General features: G+C 37.5%; 1 pseudogene; it reads left to right on the top strand.

Annotated features, from left to right (window-relative positions):
- The first annotated feature begins 1232 nt into the window (after nucleotides 1-1232).
- On the top strand, nucleotides 1233-1671 carry LOC117705714 (stathmin pseudogene; annotated as a pseudogene).
- Nucleotides 1672-17200: the final 15529 nt, after the last annotated feature.

The following is a 17200-nucleotide window of genomic DNA, read 5'->3' on the forward strand; positions in this document are numbered from 1 at the left end:
TGGGTCCTGAGCCCACTGGATGGTACTGCCCAATGGGTAAAACCCATTTTAAGGTGGGCCCTTCCTCCTCTCTAAATTCCTTCAATGTTATAACAAAAGCTGTGTCTAAATCATCATCATATTTATTCACATTTGTTTCTACATGTCTTATTTTGCAATCCCACTCTTTTAAACTACCCGGAGAAACACACACACCTCTAAGGTGCTGCATGTTGTTCAGGTGCTGCTCCCCAGCACCAGCCTGCAAAGAACAGAACTGCAGACAGAGTAAAGCCAGGAAAATGGCACAATTTGAAATAGGTACTATAAAACAAAGTATTTTATTTATAAAAGTCCAAAAGACATGAGTTAGTATTGTTTAAAGACCATTCGGCATGCGGTCTGGAGGTTCAATCATTCCCTGGAATATGTGGAGGAAAAAGAAATCAATCCTACTCTGTACATCAGGTTTGATTAAGAAAATTTAAAAACTATAACATTTTCTACCTGTAGAAAAGCAGTCAGATATGTCTCATATTTTTATTAAATAAAATAATAAGAATTAAACTGGCAGAGAGGAGATAAGTTCTCAAAATTCATCATGAAATCCTATACATTTTTACTTGAAAGAAAAGTTGAGTTGGACTTGAAATGTATAAAATTAACTAGCTTGCTTTTAGCCACTTTTTCTTTACTAATAGTAATATTTGCTTAAAAACCCCTTAAAGTAAGACTTGGAGTTAAATAATCTTGGTAACACAAACAGTCCCCCAAAATGGAATTCCTCAAAATCTATTGACTGGTATATGATAGAGTACAATCAAAAGACCTGAAAGAATTCTCGGCTGCATAGGCATGCACTTCACACATTCCTGGTAAGGACTAACAGCCCAGATCAGAAATGTGCCCAGGACACCGAATCCCTCACTAACCTTTAATCATTAGGGGTTTTTTTTTTTTTTTTTTTTTTTTTTTTCATGATTTTAGAATTAATTTTCATGTATATCATTTCATCTATTTTTTTTCTAATCACCCTGTTAAATACTGTGGTCAGGTATTATTTCTTCTTGGTAGTTTAAGTAGCCTCAAGTGAAATCAGATTTTCAGTTCTAGTGACATTCAGTGGTGTTTCCTGAACTTTACGGTTCCTTAAAGATTTTGGAGAGTGTGACTAGGCGGCTCGGACCGAGCAGGGCTTTCCTTGCCAGTGGGTTGTGTTCAGTGTACAGCCAGTTTCCTGTTTTCCGTTCGACATGGCTTCTTCCGATATTCAGGTGAAGGAGCTGGAGAAGCCGTGCTTCAGGCCGGGCTTTTGAACTGATTATCAGCCCTCGGTCAAAAGAATCTGTCCCCGATTTCCCCCTCTCCCCGCTCCCCAAAGAAGAATGATCTTTCCCTGGAGGAAATTCGGAAGAAATTAGAAGCTGCAGAAGAAAGATGCAAGTGTCATGAAGCAGAAGTTTTGAAGCAGCTTGCTAAGAAGTGGGAGCATGAAAAGGAAGTGCTCCAGAAAGCCACTGAGGAGAAAGTAACTTCAGCAAAATAGCGGAGGAGAAACAGACCCACAAAATGGAGGCTAACAAAGAGAACTTGGAGGCACAAACGGCTGCCAAGCTGGAGGGTTTGCAAGAGGACTAACACGTTGAAGAGATGGAAAACAAAGAATCCATAAACCCCGCAGACCGAGGCTGACTAAGTTGTTACGAGAACTGACTTTCTCCCCGACCCCTTCCTAACTATCCAAAGACTATACTGGCCAGTGTCATTTACTTTTTCCCTCCTGACAAATATTCTAGAAGTTGATGTAGGACCATATAGGTAGATCCAGCCCGTGAGATGTTTTAGGGGATCAAGGGGAGAAACTGAAAGTGTTTTACTCTTTTTTAAAAGTGTTGGTCTTTCTAACGTAGATATTTTTCTTGTTGCATCTTTTCCACTTGGGCACACTTGGTGTGCTAGGTTAATAATCACTAGTACTGTATTGACTATTGACTGTGGAAGACGGTTGTGAAGAGTATGTAGTAGCTTCTTCCAACCCATTACATGCTGAATATCTGTTCACTTTGGAATCCCAATTCTGTCCCAATCTCATCAGACGCTACTGTAATTGAATGGTTAATAATGCACAGTGCTGTTTAAAAAAAAAAAAGATTTTGAAATGTATTAGAAAGTGAGGCTGCTAAAGATTCATCTAGCAAGCACCTTAAGCATAGGCATAAAGGGTAATATAACTATCATGTAGGCAATCAAAGAATAAGCATGGGACATCTCTGTTTCATTTATTTAAAACTGTATCATTTGAGAAAGAATTGTACCATGTACTTTAGAAATTCTTCAGCAGACCACAGTGGTAGGAGTCACTCAACTGCTTAGAACAAAGCAACAGCATAGCCCACCCAGCACTGCAGGAATCATTTGGAGAATTAGACCAGAACAATATAATATTCTAAAACAATATTAGAAAGCTCAACACATGGTCTCTTTGACAGATATCACAATCACTTGACAGATAGAATGGCCTTTTCATACCCGGTAGTTGGTACATACTGAATAAATGGGTGTGTGTTTTAACTTTAATGCATTGTTTGATACAAACTATTGATTTGATCTATTTACAGGTATTAATAAATTATTGTCTAAATCAATGAACTAATAAATGACATTCTAGAGGTATCTGAGCATGCATTCAAAATGTTAGATAGGAAAATACCATAAAACAAGTCATTGTTGGCTAGAAAAGCTTCTATTTGCAAATCTACATTAGTGGAAAAAGTTGTTTATTTAAACTTTGTTTAATGTTAGTGCTACTTGAAGACATTTTATAATCAATATCTCTATAGCAAAACATTCAACATGCTTTACACTTTAAATACGAGAATCTCAGAGATGGGGAGTGTTAACCCAAAAATAAAGGCAAATATCAGATTTTCATCTTATAATATACCAATAAATAAAATTCAGCTTATCTATATAAAAATGAAAACAAATGAAAGGAAATAAATATATGTTGATATTATGTACATTTAATTTAAATATTATATATCAAATAATTATTTAAGTATAACAATTATAGTTAGTACAAGTATATATTTAAAATAAATATACAATATATAAATAATATTTTTTCTTCTTTCTGGTCTTTTCTTTTAATTAAATATTTTATATTTACAATTCAAATGGTATCTCCTTTCCTGGTTTCCTCCATGAAAACCCCCAATTCCATCCCCTCTCCCCCTGCTTCTATGAGGGAGTTCCTCCACCCACCCACCCAATCCTACCTCTCTGCCCTGGCATTACCCTTCACAGGACCTCTCCTTCCATTGATGTCCCTTTGATTTTTAACAAGGCCATCCTTTGCTATGTATGCAGCTGGAGCCATAGGTCCCTCCATGTCTGCTCTTTGGTTAGTGGTTTAGACCCTGAGAACTCTGGGGGTTCCGGTTGGTTGGTATTGTTCTTCCTATGGCATTGAAAATCCCTTCAGCTCCTTCAGTTCTTCCCCTAACTCCTCCATTGGGGACCTCATGCTTAGTCCAGTGGTTAGCTGTGAGCATCGCCTCTGCATTTGTCAGGCTCTGGCACAGCCTCTCAGGAGACAGGTATATCAGGCTCCTGTCAAAAAGCACTTCTTTGCATCTACCATAGTGTCTGAGTTTGGTGACTGTATTTGGGATAGATTCCCAGGTGGAGTAGTCTCTGGATGGCCTTTTTTTTCAGTCTCTTCTCCACACTTTGTCTCTGTATTTCCTCCAGGGAGTATTTTGTTCCACCTTCTAAGAAGGACCAAAAATTCACACCTGGGTCTTCTTTCTTCCTGAGCTTCATATGGTCTGTGAATTGTATATTGGGTATTCTGAGATTTTAAGCTACTATCCACTTATCAGTGAGTGAATAACATGTGTTACTTCTCTCAGGATGATATTTTCTAGTTCCACCCATTTGCCTAAGAATTCCATATAGGCATTGTTTTTAATAGCTGAGTAGTACTCCATTGTGTAAATGTACCACATTTTCTGTATCCATTCCTTGGTTCAGGACATATGGGTTGTTCCCAGATTCTGCTATTATAAATAAGGCTGCTATGAACATAATTGGGCATGTGTCCTTGTTATATATTGGAGCATCTTTGGGTATATGACAAGGAATGATATAGCTGTGTCCTCAGGTAATACTATGTCCAATTTTCTGAGGAAACACCAAACTGATTTCCAGAGTGGTTGTACCAGCTTGCAATCCCACCAACAACAGAAGAGTGTTCCTCTTTCTTCACATCCTCGCCAGCATTTGCTGTCACCTAAATTTTTGATCTTAGCCATTTTGACTGGTGTAAGGTGGAATCTCAGTATTGTTTTGATTTGCATTTCCCTGATGGCTAAGGATGTTGAGCATTTCTTTAGGTGCTTCTCAGCCATTCTGTATTCCTCAGTTGAGAATTCTTTGTTTAGCTCTGTACCCTATTTTTAATAGGATTATTTGATTCTCTAGAGTCTAACTTCTAGAGTTCTTTGTATATATTTGATATTAGCTCATTATTGGAGATAGGATTGATAAAGATCTTTTTTCCTATTGACGGTGCCCTTTGCCTTACAGAAGTTTACAATTTTATGAGATCATATTTGTCTGTTGTTGATCTTTAAGCATAAGACATTGGTATTCCGTTCAGGAAAATTTCCCCTGTGCTTATGTGTTTGATGCTCTTCCCCACTTTCTCTTCTATTAGTTTCAGTGTATCCGGTTTTATATAAAGGTCCTTGATCCAATTGGACTTGAGCCTTGTACAAGGAAATAAGAATGGATAGATTTGCATTCTTCTACATGCTGACCTCCACCAACACCATTTATTGAAAATGCTTTCTTCCACTGGATGGTTTGTCAAAGATCAAGTGACCATAGGTGTGTGGGTTCATTTCTGGGTCTTCAATTCTATTCCATTGATCTATCTACCTGTCTCTGTACCAATACCATGCAGTTTTTTATCACTATTGCTCTGTAATACAACTTGAGGTCAGGGATGGTGAAATAATTAATTTACTAATCATGTAAGACTTGTAGGTTATAATAATTTAGCTACTCTCATGTCATGAACTGCTTAACAGAAGATAGCAGAAATGAAGCTAGGGCAGAGAGGAAGCAAAGGCACATTTCCTGAAGAACTGGCAATGTGTTGATTTATCTCTTCCAAGAGGAAGTAGATGTTTACATATCTTTCTATATTATAGTAAGACATTAATCAAATTAATACATATTTATAATAGTAACATAGTTTTCATGAAAAATGTAAAAACAAGACTGTTATTCCAAGCAAATTGTACAGGAAAATCAGAGGACAGCAAATGAATTGTTTTAATGTAATCAGTTCATACATAAGCACCCTTATCCAAATCACATAACTGCACACATTGAAACAACTGACAGTATGCAGTGATCATACTTTTTCCTCTTTGAATTAACCATACCCTTTACTTAAAACCTCTGTCATCCAAGAATAAGGCCATTTAACATTAATTCAATAGAAACGTCATGGTGACTTAATTGCAGCAAATTAGAAATTATACCTTCTTTATCTTGATTAATTAATATACAAGTAAAAAGAACCAAGGTTATAAATTGCTGTGTTTAAAAGGTACATGACTATTCCCTAAAGGATGTTGCCCAGCATGACATTCTTCTAGATGTCTCTAAAGCTAGACTTGTATGGACAAATTAGATTAGAAAATTTCTATCCTTATGGATTACTGCAATCATTCTAATATGCAGGGCTCATAAGTAACTCATTAATAAAAAGTATAATTATTCATCATCAAACATTTACTTAGTACCTATCATGAAAAAGTGCAATAAAGAAACTGATTCCATTTTTTGACATTTGACCACAGACAACTGCTAAGCCTCATCTTTCCTTCTTCTCACCAGATACACATCTGGACCGATAAAAACCCACACATTCCTACCTCTGGATCTGCTAGTGAAAATCAAAACTACAGAAAACCCTTTATGTCCAATAGGACACTTATCCAGGCTAGCCTCTAGAAAGAATGTTACTTCCTGGCCAACCTTTGTTTCCAGGCTATTTGGGACATGCTTAAGATGTCTGCCCTGCTGTTCCAAGCAGCCTGCTTATGCCAATGCTTTCCACTCTATTTTCTACCTTGTAAGTTTTGGCATCTGACCCAAATTGTAGGAAGATCACCAGTCTCAACTAACTGGGACCTCAGGGAGCTCAGCAGCATACACAGCTGGTCTGAGGACCCCAACACATATGTAGTAAAGGATTTTCTGGCCTCAGTGGGTGAAGAAGCACTAAATCCTCAAGAGACTTGAGGCCCCTGGGAAAGGAAAGACTGTGGGAGGGGGAGCTACCTGGCCTCCTTACCCCTTCCCTCCCCTGTCCTCCTTTATTCTCTCTCTCTCTCTCTCTCTCTCTCTCTCTCTCTCTCTCTCTCTCTCTCTCTCTCTCTCCCCTCTCTCTCTCTCTCTGGCAAGAGAGAGAAAAACAGGATGAAAAACTGTAGGAGGGGGTACTGAGAGGGGGTCAGCAGCTGGAATGTAAAAAATAAAATAAAGTAAGATAAAACAATATAAAGAATTAATTGTTAGCTTCAAGGAGAGCAGAACAAGGATGGCTTTGAGAACAAAGATGCAGAAATTCAGACACAGCAGTAGGGAGCTTATCCAGTGGCCATGCTCTGCAGCTCAGGTTTTATTGAAGAATTATAGCATACTCATACAACTGGATTCATTGAAAAGATGTTGGCTTGGCCAAAAATGTAGACTATAGAAGCTGAAAATATAAGAGGAAGAGCAAGATGTTACCAATGGCCTAGGAACCAGAAGACATACTGTGAAATGACACCCCTGGGCAAGAGCCGGAAACACAGCAAGTGAAGAAGTAGAAGCCAACTGGCACAGGCTAGGCTTACAACATGGACTCAGTCTCAGAGACATGTGCCAAAAATCAAAGGACTCTTCTATGTTCTTGACTCTTTCTAAATCCCTTGCACACCTCACATTAACCAACACTAAAAACATTAAAGTAAACATTAAAACATTTGTGTCTACATGAAATAAGCCATAGTACTAAAAATGATACAGTGATTTTCTACAAAAGACAAACCTAACACAGTAATAATATGATCAGTCAGTAACAAGAAATCACAGATACATTTTTAAATAACATGTAGTACTTTAAAAATTGCATAAGAAATAAGCTATGTCAACTAATAAGAACTTTTTTCACATAAACAACTTGACAGGAATGTGACAGTTGTAGATCAAATGCAGTTTCATAGTTTAGCTAACTACTGGGTACATGGATGTCTCATCTACACAAATACTATTTCTTTTTTTTATTTTTAACTCAGATTAATTTTTAATTATTTTTAATTTTTGAGATTATAATATAATTACATCATTTTCCCCTTTATTTTTGTCTCTCTGAAACCTTTCAAACGTCTCCTGTTCCTTGCTCTTTCAAATTCATGGCTTCATTTTTCTTTAATTGTTGATACATACATATTATTGCATGTAAGTGCACAACAATACATAATAAAATGCTCTATTTGTATTATGATACTCAAATGTATATATTTGCAAGACTGATCATTGGCCATTATATAACCAGTTATGGGGTTGGAGGACTTTTTCCTTAGATTATTTCTCCTGCTTTCTCCATGGTTGTACTCTTCTGTTATAGGGTTGAATGAATACAAATATTACAAAAGTAAGAACAGTATTGTTTAAAGTCATATATAAAACCTTATCATTTAGAATTCATGTTTTGAGGTCTTAAAATGATTTCTCTCCCCAAGTGCTATAGCCTAGCCTCACAGCACCCAGATTCCCTGTCTTCACATTTAAAAAAAAAGCCTCAAAGACACGATAACACATGGGCCTTATAAAGAACTTGATTATCTTATCTTTCTTCTAAATTAAATATTCCATAGCCCAAAACTTCAAAACCAGCCAAGATATATAAGACATATTTGTGTCTACTTTCCGGCTCAATTTCCTGTGTTAGTGAAGCTGTGCATATCAGCAGAGGAGGTGGGGCAGCAGTGGAGGAGTTGGTCTGAATCTGGTTGCTTCTCAGTTTTGTACTAACACCCACCTGCTTCAAAATGAGCCAGTCCAAGCGACAGTGAAGTAGGAAGGACAGACGCCCAGCATGCCAGCTTTGTGAGGTGCTAAAAATACCACACTGGCAATGATACTGCAGAGAATGAAAGGCTACACAGGTGCTACTATTAATGTGCACCACCCTGTCACACTGCTGCAAATGTGTGCCTTAGATAGATTACAGGTTTATCTCTTCTGGAAAAAGCACAGTTCCCTCTCGTGTATGTACTTTTTCAATCTTGCCATTGGCCTAAGACCTGGGATGATGGTTAATGTTTCCATCTGTCTTTGAAGGTTCAATGTTAAGCACTGTCTTGGAAATAAAAATAAAGATAATTTGGTGTTCTTATTCAGCTGGAAACAGACAGGGTTATTTCAAATGGTGAGATCATGGTATAGTGATCTCTGGTGAGACACCAGTTAGCTATCAGTTACCAGCTTTACTTTGATGAGTGGGCCTGGGTGAGAGCTCTGATCAGGACTGGAGTGGGGGCAAGTTTTAACAGGAGCATTGTTATAGCACAGCCTATCCAATTGCAGCCAATAGCATTACATAAAAGTCTGACAAAACCTGTATTTTTTTTTTAAACAAGAACTTTAAAAGTAGCACAAGATAGGAGTAAAAGCAATAAACCTGTTGATGCAATGTTTCAGCGATTATTTATAGAACTAGGAACTTGGGGGACCCACAAGAGCAACAGAGCAAACAGTTGATGGACGACTTTGGTGCTAAGACTTATCCTAAATCTCCTTGGAACATTGACTAAAATGAAGTACAATAAACCTTAAACGCAAACCGCTCAAAGCTCAGACAGGGGAAAAAAATGTTTGGTAAGGAAACTTCACAGGCTGTGACCTTCCTCTAAGATCACTCAAAGCATACACACCACGGCAGAAAATAAATGATAGACAGTACATTGGCAGGCAAGTCCCAGAGGTCTCAGCAATGTAATACCATGCAGCTTATAAAGGCATGGATATTTGTCACCACAGGCTGCATGAAGGACACATACTGTGAAAACTTTATTAATGTGTTCCATTACTATGGAGTATGTGACTTGTTCGCCCAAATCCATTATGTGGAGCTGCCTGGCATTCTTCACCTTGCTTAATAAAGGCTGCAGTCAACTATGCAAATACTTCATTATTGCAGTATGCATCTACACATTACAACTTTCCTTATAAATTTTCTCCTCCATTAAAATTGTTTAAATGTAACCTCCACCTTCCCCATCATAGTAGTATCCTTATCTGGGAGGAGTGAGGCATATGTTTACAAGAATCTAGGAGAAATCTTTCCACCCAAAGGCCCAGGGTCTTCAGAAGTAAGCACTAGGGGAGTGGGGCACAGCTATAAATTATGTATTGTGCATGTATTATCGGAGTCTAGACAATAAAGCTATTCTTGATCATAAGTGAATTTTTAAAAATCTGATCACAATTTTAAAAGAGCTATCCCATTACATCCTTGAAAGCACATAAAAACCCTGATGACACAAGTTCTCTAAGAGTAAACCTGTGACAGATGATGGCAGTGAATACTTTTGAAAAACTGTATTGAATCTTCACTAACACAGTACATATTTTTAAAAATGAATACATTTAAATTCATAAAATTCTTAAAAATATTGTTAGTTTAATTTGAAAATATTGTTAACACTTAGTTGTTTTATTTCATCTGATTTGTGTAGCCATATTCCAAGAGATGATTTCAGGTTGTTTATACTACATGGACATTACAAGTGTATCTACAAGTATCTACGAGATGATTTCAGGTTGTTTATACTATATGGACATTACAAGTGTTTCTACAAGTATCTACAAGTATCTATTTAAAAGTAACAGGATAATGCAAATAGAGACAATACAATAAAATAGAGATGCAACTAGGACACAAAATTCACAAAAGAAAAGGGTTATGACCTTTACTTTCAGCTTTCTAATAGCTAATCCCAAATGTAAAATCTATTCTGTACTTATACAATCTCTAATTCAGTGAACAGAAAATTTTCTATAAGTATCCTTTAGCTTATTATAGAGGAAAAACTTTGCATTTTATTACACTGGTATTACTTTTTTGTGAACTACGTAATTGTCACCATATTTAGAGCAATAGTAGTCAGCAATGAGTTGTTTGGGAATTTTTTGTAATGTCTCTTAATTTGACCTCATTACATAATGTATAAATGAAGTTCATTAGAAGCTATTTCATAATGCTTTAACATTATGCAATCTTTGCACCATAGGCTCTAACACTCCCATTATATCTAAAAGACATGTCTCGATTCTAGATAGAATCAAAAATGTATTTTAGTCTCTCTTTTAAAATTTACACTAAGTTCAGAATTTATTTTTGAAATTTACCTGGTGTTTAAGATAAACATGATTAATATCCTAAAGCTCAAGTTAAATAAGAGCTTCCTCTGTCTGCAAGTATGGACAAATAAAACTGAGGACAAACCAAACAAATAACATATATCAGATGGCCTGGCTTATTTGCAATCCTGGCTTTGACTCTTCACAGGTGAGTACATAACCTAAAGAAACTCCCAAAGGAAGGAAAGCAGAAAAAGAACATTGTTTGAGGTTGGAGGAATTGGATCAAGAGAAGGGGATATTCTCAAGTTCCATCCATTTGCCTTCAAAATTCATGATGTCTTTGTTTTTAATAGCTTTATAGTATTCTCCATTCTCTTTATGGATTCTTCAGTTGAAAGACAGCTAAGTTGTTTCCAGTTTCTGGCTATTAAGAATAAAGCTGCTAGGAACATAGTTGAGCAAGTGTCCTTATGAGATTCTGGACCATCTTCTGTGTATATGCCCAAGAGTGGTATACCTGGTTCTCGAGGTAAAACTATTTCCAGTTTTGAGAGTCTCCACCAAGCAGCAGACTCAGACAGATATAGACTCCCACAGCCAAACAGTGGATGGAGCTTGGGGACTTGTATGGAAGAATAGGAAGGATTATGGGCCCTAAAGTGGATAGAAACTCCACAGGAAAACCAACTGAATTAACTAACCTGGTCTCTTGTGGTTCTCAAAGTCTGAACCTCCAACCAAAGAACTTACATGAGCTAGACCTAGGTTTCCACACTCATATGTAGCAGATATGCAGCTTGGCTTTCATGTGGGTCCTAAACAACTTGAACTGGGGCTATCTCTAAGTACTGTTGCCTGTACATGGGATAAATTCTGCTAGCTGGGCTGCCTTGTCTGGCCTCAATGGGAGAGGCAGTTTCTAGCCTTGCAGAGACTTGAAACACTAGGGTGAGAAGGATACCCAGGTGGCCTCCATCAGCTCAGAGGAAAAGGGAAAGGAGTATTGGGGGAGGACTGTGAGAGGGGTGATCAGGAGAAGGGTAAATGAGGGAGATATAAAGTGAATAAGTAAAAAATAAATAAAATTAAAATTTAAAAATAGGAAGAGGGGGATATTAGAACACAGATGCTATCTAAGGAGTACAGGGGAAACTGGTGAGACTTTGCTTGGGGAGGTGACAGAAAGAGTGATAAAGTGAGAGGGAACAAGAAAAATCAATACCTCTAACAAAAAAGCAATAAAGAAACAGTATTTAGTATATTTTGTAAACTTATATAATTATATAAGAATATATAAATATGTACATATGGATAGAGTGTTAATGCCCCCCAAACTAACCATAGACTAATAAAAAATACCAGTGCCAAGTCATGGGAAACTTTGCTTTAATTGTCATTCAAAGGTGTCCAAGAGACTACCCAAACCACATAGACTATTGTTATTTCTCAGAAACTGAAGATAAAACCCTATTGCTGAAGACACCACATGAATCAAACAGGACTTGAAGGAACCAGCTGGAACTGCCTCAAAAGCCTCTTCCTTGAGGCCTACTGGCATTCTTAGTATAAGAAGGTGCTGTGCCAACTGCCAAGGGAGAGAGACCATCAGTAAGCCTACCAAGCTGTAAAGCCTGTGAACCATAACAATGACTGACCCAGCAAGACATCTTCAGAGATGAAATAGTACCAATTTTATCTTGGGAATATTAATAGCTTCTTAATTGGACTTACAACCTGCTCAATAAGAGAGAATTCACACCTAGTCTTGGAAACCTAGCCAACTACCTTTGGCTGGAGAAGTCGTTAGACTTCTGCATTTTTGCTAAACCAATAAAATTTCTAATTTTATTCTAAATGTTCATCCACATATCGAAAGATAAATGACGATCCCATCCTCATCAAAGCAGTTTCTTCACTGTTGATTTTTACTTATTTGTTCTTGGAATTGTAAATAATTATAGTGTTTCTTCCTTCCATTCACTCTCTCCAAATATGCTAATATATCCTTCCTCACCCTTTCAAATCCATGGCCTCTGTTTTCATTAATTGTTATTGCGTGCATATATGCATTTATATGTACACACATACATTTCTAAATGTAACCCATTCAGGTCATATAATGTTACCTGTATGTATGTTTTCAGGACTAATCATTTGGCACTGAACAAAAAGAAACTTCCTTTTGTAGCCGATGTAAACCATTACAAAGATCCACAACTGTTCAAGTACAAAGAATAACAATGAAGAGTTAGGCCAATTCATACATCTATAATCTAACCCTTACACCTAAGGCTGATGCACTACTGGAGAAGAACACAATGAAAGATTGTAAAATCTTTCCTGAGAACCAGGAGATTTTCTGTAACACAGTGTCTTCTAGTCTTGACTATGAATTAGTACCCACAAAATCTCAATTGTATGCTTGCATAAGCAAGGCCCGAATAATTAAAACACTGGTTGACATGTCGATGTGGATGAGAAATTTCACCAAGCTTCACCATTAGAAGAGGAGCTGTGGACAATCAATGGCTCCTGGGAAAGAGCAAGTCAATTTTCTTCAGGGAAACACTGCTGGTAAGTCAATCAAGGTTAAGCAATTTCAAGCAGGCAGTCCTAAATCCATGTTCATGCAAGCAACAATAAATAGGCTAAATAGTTGTGTGTATGTATGTGTGTGAGTGTGCATGTATATGTATGTAGTGATAATTAAAGAAAAGCCCATTAATATGAGGAATGGGAAAGGTACTGGGGAGATAGACATTAGAGGATGAGAGAAGCATAAAAATGATATAAAAGTAGCACTCATGTATGGAATTCTCAAAAAGTAATAAAATTAAATAGGAAATAATACACCAGCAATTTGAAAAAATATGGAACAACATGAACAAAAAAAAAAATGGCACAATAAAATCATGAGGTAGATAAGAAACCAGCCCATAGAATCAACTAACCAGGACTCATCAGAGGGTCACAGAAACTGAACCAACAATCAGGAAGCCTATATGCTTCTGACTTAGGTCTTCTGGATGATATTGTTATGTAGCTTGATGTTTGTATGGCACTGCTTCTGACTTTTTTTTGCCTGGTTTTGGACCCTCTTGCCCTCTTGAATTGCTTTGTCCAACCTTGATATGAGGAGTTATGTGTAGTCTTTTTGTGACTTGCTAAGCCATGTTTGGCTGATATCCCTGTGAGTTCTGGTCTTTTGTGAAGGAAAACAGAGAGGTAAAGTGGATGGGGAAAGGCACTGAGAGGACAGGATGGAGGGAAAACTGTGGTCATGATATAATATATGAGAGAAGAATAAATACAAATATATATATGTATTTGTGGCATATATATATATATATATATATATATATATATATATATATATATATATGGTAGGATATTGGAATATGATGGCATCCTAGAAGGTGGGCTTCCCCTGTGGGAGTATACATTCCATGAAGAGGGGCAGGGCTACAGATGGGAGGATGCTGTCCAAAGCACAAGGCCTGAAGACCAATCAATATGGAACCCCAGGACACAGGTTTGGCATGATGGCTACTCCAAAGGTCCCAGACAAGCTGGTGGCCATTCCTGACAGGCAATCTAGATTTAAGTGTTTTCTGTTATACAGCCTAATGGGGGAAGGTTAGCCAATGTCACCACATGCAGCAGCATAATCCACAAAGGAACAATTGTGAAAGGCTAAACCATCTTTGCATTCTGAGGCACTCTACCACTTTAGTTTATTTTCTTACAGGTGGAGGGTATCAGCCAGGAGGTGGAGAAAGCCTGGATAGCTTGTGGTAGCTTGCCCCAGAAAGTGAGACAGGAAGGATAAACAGAAACTCCTTGCTTAGTCTCTGCCTATAACAAGTTCCCCGTTGGCTTTCCACAATCAAAGCCTTTGGTGTCATGCAGGGAAAAGAACGGAGCCTGTGTGATGGAAGATAATTACTGCTACATCTTTAACATCTGTTTTAGGGAACAAATACACAAACATATAAGCATATGTATATAGTATTCATAAAGTCCTAAATATTATGTTGAATTCAAAGGCCCTTATTCTGTCACTGAAATTTTTATGTTTTAAAAATTTCAGGTATCAGGCTGGGAAACTGCCTCACATGGTAAAAGTACATACTGTACAAGTTTGAGGATCTGAGTTGAAATCCCTCAGATCCACAGAAATCACATCCTAACAACTCAGTAGGGAAATAGAGAGACAAAGAAGACAAGAAAATCTCTGGATGATGGTTGGCCATAGAATTTAAGGCATACAGCAGGCTCTGTCTCAAAGTAGAATGGGAGGTCCTATACCTCTTTCCTCATACCTATGTTGTGGCACTCATATACCCCAAAATCACACAAACACATGCACATACAGATAGAGAAATAAAAGACATTTTCAGTATCCTCAATTTGATGCAAACAGGCAAAACACAATATACAGTTTTCTCGGTGAGAATGTCAGAGCTTCAAAGGTACTTCACATAACAACCTAGTGTAATTTTATAAGTCATATAAATGCTACAGAACATTTTTTTTATTTGGTTTAATGTAGAGCATCTGCTAGGCTTGTTATCCATAAGAATATCTAACTCACTTATGAACTTTCCTAGAATATTCTTAATTAGCTTACCCAGGAGCTCATCCTCTGTAAGTTACCAAACCTAGTAATAAGATATATCCCAAAAGTAGACAATCAATTCTCCAAACTGAGATTCTTCACTGAAGATTTGCTCAGAACTTCTTATTCTTAATATTGAACCTTTGTTTTTTCAACTTCCAGGAGATTAGGATTTGGGAAGAAGAGTAGTCATTAAAGTTTTAAATATCTTTTCCCTGACACTTAAGACAAATGTCCCACATCTTCATGTCAGACACCTAACGCATGTTGTCGGTGCCATGTACCACACAGCACAAACCTTATTTACTACATGCATAATGACACAGTAAAAGTTACAGTTGCTGTCATTATTTATCTCTGACAACTTATTGTTGTTCATGAAATATTAGCACCAATTTTTGTTAATAAATATCTATTTTCTCATAAGTAAAAAGGCTGTCTTATAAATTTCACAGCAGCTGCATTAGTGAATAAGTAAACGACAGGCTTCATTGATCACATGTAGTTTATCTCAATCTTCTAAATATCACTTTTAATTTGAGTTACTATCTTAATAATGGAGGTTATATCAAAGATTAAGGAAAGTTCTCAAATTCTGGAGATCAGGGTGCTTCTTGGCCATTTGATATTTCTTAGTTGAGAATTCTTTCTTTAGCTCTGTACCCATTTTTCAATAGGGTTATTTAGTTCTCTAAAGTCTAACTTCTAGAGTTCTTTGCATATATTGGATATTAGCCCTATTTTGGATGTATGATCGGTAACAATCTTTTCCCAATCTGTTGGTTTTATCCTTGATTTGGGATTTTTAATGACTCTAACTTTATTGAAGAAAAGATTGCATAGATGTATCTTGAAAGGCTTATTATTTGATTTTCATTTAAATCAAAGTGATTAAAATAATTTAATATATAAAAGTGATATATATCAAAACTTCCTCCTACAAATATATCTGAAGTGGAAACTTAAGCTTTTGTTGGAAAGTCAGTTGGATGGTGCTTTGCTGGAGCAAGCATGTGAAGGAATGTTTTCTTAAAGTGGGTACAGGTGTGAAAGGCTAAGGCTGACTCATGAAGGAGCATTTAGCTGAAGGAGACACAGAAGAGAGGATGTTCTGCTGAAGCAAGCATGTGAAAGGACACATAACGAAAGATTGTTTGCTAACGACCGACATGTATTGGTCTGCCTTACACTGTGTAGTTGAGCTGCATTGGTTGGGAAGCCACAGAGAAACACACACACACACACACACACACACACACACACGCACAAAACAAAAACAAAACAAAAACTTCTGGTGGGATATTGCAGTTTGTTGCTGCTTCCAAGGAGTTGGACTGATTAGATGCACATGCTGAGGCAAGACCATACTGAGGCAAGACACTTGAAAGACATGTGATGTTGGAGGGTACAAATAGGACTCCAAAGAGTGATGGAAACAGAGCTTGCCTTGCTGGTACAGCTTGTTGTGCAATCCCTTCTAGGGATGGGATAGCGGGTTTCCAGAGGGGAGACCTGAAAAGGGATAACATTTGAAATGTAAATTAAAAAAATAACCAATAAAAAAAATATGAATCCAGAATTTCTTCTGTCAAAAGGAAATGTAGGAACAAAGAGTGGAGCAGAGTCTGAAGGAAAGGCTATCCAGAGACTGTTCACCTAAGGATCCATCCAATCTGCAGACACCAAACCCAGACACTATTGCTGCTGTCCAGAAGTGCTTGCTGTCAGGAACCTGGTATAGCTGTTCCTTGAGAGGTTTTACCAGTGCCTGAACAATAAAGAAACAGATGCATAAAGCCAACCATTGGACTGAGTGTGGAGATCACAATGGAGAAATTAGGGTAAGAACTGAAGGAGTTGAAGAAATTTGCAACCCCATAGTAAGAACAACAATATCAACCAACCAAATTCACCAAAGCTCCCAGGGACTAAACCACCAACCAAAGAATATACATGGGTGTACCCATAAGTCCTGATGAATATGTAGCAGAGGATTGCCTTATCTGACATCAGTAGGAGGGGATCCCCTTGGTCCTGTAGAAGCTCAATAACCCAGCATAGAGGAATGCTAGGGTGCTGAGGCAGGAGTAGGTTAGGGAGGGGAACACCCTCATAGAGGCAGGGGCAAGGTGGGAGGGGATAGTGTTTGTGGAGGGAAAACTGGGAAGG

This window comes from Arvicanthis niloticus, chromosome 3 (assembly GCF_011762505.2).
Source record: "Arvicanthis niloticus isolate mArvNil1 chromosome 3, mArvNil1.pat.X, whole genome shotgun sequence".
In the NCBI taxonomy this organism is placed as follows: domain Eukaryota; kingdom Metazoa; phylum Chordata; class Mammalia; order Rodentia; family Muridae; genus Arvicanthis; species Arvicanthis niloticus.